The following is a 6,000-nucleotide window of genomic DNA, read 5'->3' on the forward strand; positions in this document are numbered from 1 at the left end:
ATACTATGAAATCAACGTTAGGCTATGTCTACTTGTTGGTTGGAGGTGCCATATCTTGGAAGAGTGCTAAACAGTCACTTATAGCATCTTCCACTATGGCTGCAGAATTTATAGCTTGTTATGAGACATCCAACCAAGGAATTTGGCTGCGAAATTTCGTCACAAGATTACGTGTAGTGGATAGCATTGACAGACCACTCAAATTATTCTGTGACAATAAGTCAGCAGTCTTATATTCCAATAACAACAGGAGCTCGACCAAATCTAAACATATAGATATCAAGTTCTTGGCTGTTAAAGAAAGAGTGCAGAATGGACAGTTATCGATAGAGCACATCGGGACAAACTACATGGTTGCGGATCCGCTTACTAAGGGATTGCCACCCAAATTGTTTCATGAGCATACTGCTCATATGGGTGTCGTGTTATTAAATGATGTACAGTTTTAGTGGGAGTTTTGTTATTTTGAATGCTCTTATGATATTTTTCAGTTATTAGGGATTTAAGAATATTTTATGCATAAATAAAGTTTAGATTTATTTACACTCTAACTTTGGTATGGTTTGATCTCATAAAATTTAAGGTGGACCAGTTGGAAATAGGCATGTTTTGATCACATTACATGAAATTTACATACTACACATCCACATCATGATTCATGTCATTCAATTGCATTGATATATGTGACCATTGATGGGTCGAGTTACGAAATTGTAACAAAGGCCGCTTTGATCCTATATTTGTGTAATTGATGGACCGAATTGGTTACAGATACATTGTGATAGTGACAGTAAAGTTGAGCTCATACGGTTAATTGCAAAACATAATTATAAGGTTACACATATAGTCCAAGTGGGAGATTGTTGGATCCTTAATCCAACATTGGACTTATATGTGAATAATTATGTATTGCAAACTGTCAATTAAGGTTAAACCCAATTAAAGTGATCAAATATAGTTTGGGTTTAATGTATCTAATAGGATGTGGGCCCTTTAATGTGTAGAAACTTATGGGCTCCTATTTCAATGATGGGATGAAATAGGTCTCCAAAAGGTAACAGGAATGTTACCTATAAATAGGGTTATGGTCCCCTGGTCACAGGTATCATTTTAGTTGTCGTATTTCCTAATACCACAAAACACCTTTTCCCTGATATCCCATCGTCAGGAAAGATACCAGAGAGAAACTAAAGGCCTCTCTCTAAGGATCGGTGAATACCTGTTGACCTGGAAGGCCATCCCCAAATGTCTAAAGATTCAAGTATCAAATTTATCAATATGGATTCAGGTACGCTTCCGCTATTTTACAGTTAATTATTTTTTAATAGTCGCCATATCGATTTTAGGTTTAATAGGTGATGGCTTTCACCAAAGGTTAATATAAATTACCACCCTAACAGAACAAGCTTATGTCCTTTGCTTTCTTGGTCCTCAATAGTGCTATGTGCTCTACTCCACCAGTCCTCATCCTGGCCCCCAGCAGTGCATTCCACCACCTCATGAAGCTGCCCTTTGATCAGTTATACCATCCCATTGTAGTGGAGCAATGCTTCACAATTGTTGCTCATATCTACCAAAAAAAAAACAAAGAGAGAGAGAGAGAGAGAGATGCTCCATAGTTTCAATATCCTCCCCATAGCTCTTACAGACAAGTTCAACCATTTTGGTTCTGGAGGAGATTCATTCATTCACTTGGAGGACTGGTGCATATTTACAAAAGCATAGAAATTACACTTTCACAATATCTAAACTACAAATGGTAAATTGGAATTGAATTGGACATCAGGGAAAAAGTTAAAATAACACAAAATCTAACTGAAAAATAGTGAGTGTGTTTGGATAAGAGATTATCTGGAATTTTTTTTAAAAAAAAATATTGTAGCATTTTTTATAAGATGATGTGCGTGAGTTAAAAATGTAATTAGAAAAATAAAAAATATGTTTATAATGCAATCAAATAATGTTTTTTCCAGACAAGAAACATATCCAATACATATAAGATAGATTTTGATACAAAAGAAAAAGGTAAGGTATACCTGTTACCAATCAAAATAATAAAGTACAACCTTAGAAGCGCAATGTACTTTCATCCAAGCTGGAATTGATTAAAACCATATGTTAACAGGATTAGCAAAAATTTTCAAGAAAGGTATTTGTTTAATTGCAAAATTTGCCCTCCAAAAATAAACTTTCAGTTTTCTCCATTTATTCTATAAATAGATTGAAATATTTTTAATGGAAAACTCCGTAAATTTATCAATAAAAATAAGTGAAAAAGGAGGAGGGTATAAAATCTTACCTCCAAAATAGATAGAGTAAGAATCAATAAATAAATAGATAGGGAGTACTATTTCCTTACAACAAACCATCTAAGAGAAGGAAGATTAGTTCTAACAGATTAAATTGACCCTAAATATTTTTAATTTTGTTATATGTAACACAATTAATCTGCATTCCATCATCCAACGTGAAAGTGTTGTAAGGAAAGGACGAAAAAGCTCTCAATAAAATTGTTTACTTATATATGTATAAGACATAAGATATTCTTTGCTACTCTTCTTCTATGCAAGTGCAAAATGCAACAAAACTATCACATATAAACTTGAAATCCACCTAATCTTCCATATTTTTTTCCTCCTCTTACCTAACTAGTTTTGTTACTATTTTTTTAATTTACTTTTTAATAAAGCTTTATTGGCACATCCCAGCTCTAACTTTTATTTATTGTTAGTTTCAAATAATAGAATTTAGTTCTTACATATATATATTTGACTAAAGAATTTACCCACGCAAACAAATTTGTCCATCTCATAATTTTTATCAATATATATTTATCTTTTAATTTTTCCCTCGTGTAACAACACTATGTTTGAGACCAAATCACATTTATTGATTCTATTGATGCGGTAGTACTTAATTCACCTTGCGTCACGAATTTGTTATCAACTTGGAGATACCGAAGCTCGTTAAAAAAATAAAAAGTAAAAAACAAGGAGAGAGAAATTTACAGTTTTGACACCAAATGTTTGGATAAAAGCAAATCTAGTTCTAAATATTTCAATTTTCAAGGACATTTAGTCCAATTGATTAGTTTTGACAAATTATTACTGGAATCTGATCATATAGTAGCAATTGTCGACAGCTAAATTTGAAAAAAAATTAGAAAAAAGGAAAAAATATTAGTGGTAAGCTGAGTAATTAGTCTTTACTCTTTAGCTACTTGACTACTCTACATGGGGGTAATTAGTGCCCCTTTAATTATAAATTATGGGTTGCAAACTTTTTTTTCTCTAATTTTTATTCAAAATTTAGCCTTCCACACGTGCTACTTAAGCTACTGAATTACAAGAACAATTTACCAAAACCAATCAATTTCAATTAGATTAAATATGCTTAAAAATTAAACATTTAGTACTAAATTTACTTTTGTCCAAACTTTTTTTTTCGTTAGCACTTTTGTCCAAACATTAAGAACTAAAATTGTCAATGCTCCAAATATTTGATACCAGAACTTTAATTTTCTCTTTTAAAAAAACACTTGGAGATATTCACATACTGAGGTGAATTTACCCACTTCAGGACTTAGTGGGGCAAAGCAAGTAAACTGTACATCTTAAGGGAGCATTTTGTAAATAAATGTTTTGTGTACAATACAACAGTGGGATATATACACAAATTCCTATTTGGGGATAATTTCAGAAACCTTTCTGAGATTTTTGACAATATCACTCGGCTTCCTTAAGATTTACATAATTACAGAGACCTCCCTTGTTGTGATAAAAAGACAATAATGCCCTTTAGCAATAAGGCCCTTCAATAAGGTCTGGCAATATGGTCTGGCAATAATGCCCTTCAATAAGGCCTGCCAATAGTTCTCTCAATATGCCAATGAATCTGCAAAATCAGAAACAAACAAACAAATTCAGTAGCCACTTAGCATAAACTCAAGCATTTATCTATACCTATTAAAAATAAAGGTACAAAAAAGGACTATGGCCAGACCACGACAAAATTAAAAGGCATAATGGAACTTAGCAATCTGCAACAAGGATCACGTCTTTAAAGGGTAATTACAAGTGATAGAGTACCTGATTAGGATAGAAAATAGTACAGGCCCGTCAACAATTTCACTTTTTAGCTTGGACCACCTATAGAATCAACTCCACTTTGTCCGTAGAAGGACATGTCCATTACTTGCGCAAGAAGGGTATGAGCTGAGCTAATTCTTTTGAATCAGATATGAATATATTTTGTATATGATCATAAACAATAAAAAAAAACTTATATATTCTCTCATTGATCACCTCTTTTCAATTATCTCTTAAAGAAAATTTTGATAGTTTTATATAGCCTAAATAATATTATCTTTGGACATGGCGTTGGACATAATTTCTAAGCTTAAGAAGGCAAATGTATTCAATTTAACAAAGAGAAAATAATCTTCAAACATCATGGTAATGACAACTAAGTCTGATTTTTTACTTTCTCTTCACAATAAATATACCAGAAAATTATAGTTCAGTGAGCATGGTTTCAGGCCATGATAAAATAAGAACAAAACAAAAATAACACTAAAGAATCTTACATTTGGTATACCCTTTCTAATGGACATGTCCATTACTTCAACAAGAGTGGTAATTACATTTGTTGACAGCCATGATAGGAGCAGTTAACATTGGATTAATATCCAAATACATACAGATTCAAAAAGAAACATAATCCATGAACCAACAACATTACAAGTTCACCATAACTCAACCTAATTACAACCAGCAAATAAAGTCTAATGTCTCATAAACTATAGTTCACACAACCAAATACAAAGAGTGGCAAATTAGATAAACATCTAAAAGACATCAGCAAGTATTGCTTCCAATTTCATTTGCGCCGTAGACAGTGACAATTGTATATGGAGCACCCTTCACAGCCCTGATTACATCGTTGGAATGCTTAACATAGCATAACAAGACTTTTCCCTCGAGTTCACTTGCAACACGATCAGTGAGATGCACATTCTATCAACCAATTGAAAATAACAACTCATTGGCATAACAAATAATTGGTCACACAAGATAATTTTTCACTTTAATTTATAGCTAAGCCAAGAAAAAAGAAGTACCTCTTGCTCCGCTTGAAATAAACGGTGAACACTAATACCAATCAACTTTTCAGCCTTGTCTCCCATGGCTACTGCATTCAAAGACCTAGTCTCATCCGTGATCATAAGAGTCACGCAAGCCCTTACATTACAAATTTATAAACAACTCAGCATAAAGAAAAAGCAAAGACAATAATTCCCTAGATCAGGCAACTATAGAAACAACACATAAAAAAATTTACAGTAACCAACATAAAAACATTATACCTTGGGTAAATATAAATCGCTCGCCCACACACATGATCCCCTAATTCAAAGAAAAATCGTTAGGAAGATAACAATGTGGGCAGACCAAGTACCATAGTCTACCCATCATATACTCAAGAGACACTCTACCCTTTATCCAAGTAGTTCCCATATCCTACAGTCAGCAACATACATAAAAATAAAAAAATGGGTATCAGCTGATTTAGCTAACAAAACAAAGAAGATTAGAGGGAGAAAAAGCCACACCTCCAAAGAAATCAATGGCACACTCACAAACTTAGTTGCTTTAGAAATCGATGAGATTGGACTTATATGATTAAAAGTAACCAGAGGCAACAATACATATGGGTTAACATAACTCCGTTCATGAAGCATCCGAATCAATTGCGAACTTTTACCCTAGAACCTAAACAAAGTATACTAATCTGTCAAAGACAAAACATAATAAAGCCTAGAAGCACAACAGGACACAACAAAAAAGGAAACAACTTCAAAACATAAAAACAACAAACCACACCCGAAGATTTCCTGCTTGCTGCACATCCGGTGAAACCAATATAACAGATGAGAATTGAGTAGACAATGACAAATCTGGAAAAGACATCGAGAAATTATAGTCAAAAAGATCAATTACT

This window comes from Coffea eugenioides, chromosome 9 (assembly GCF_003713205.1).
Source record: "Coffea eugenioides isolate CCC68of chromosome 9, Ceug_1.0, whole genome shotgun sequence".
NCBI lineage: Eukaryota > Viridiplantae > Streptophyta > Magnoliopsida > Gentianales > Rubiaceae > Coffea > Coffea eugenioides.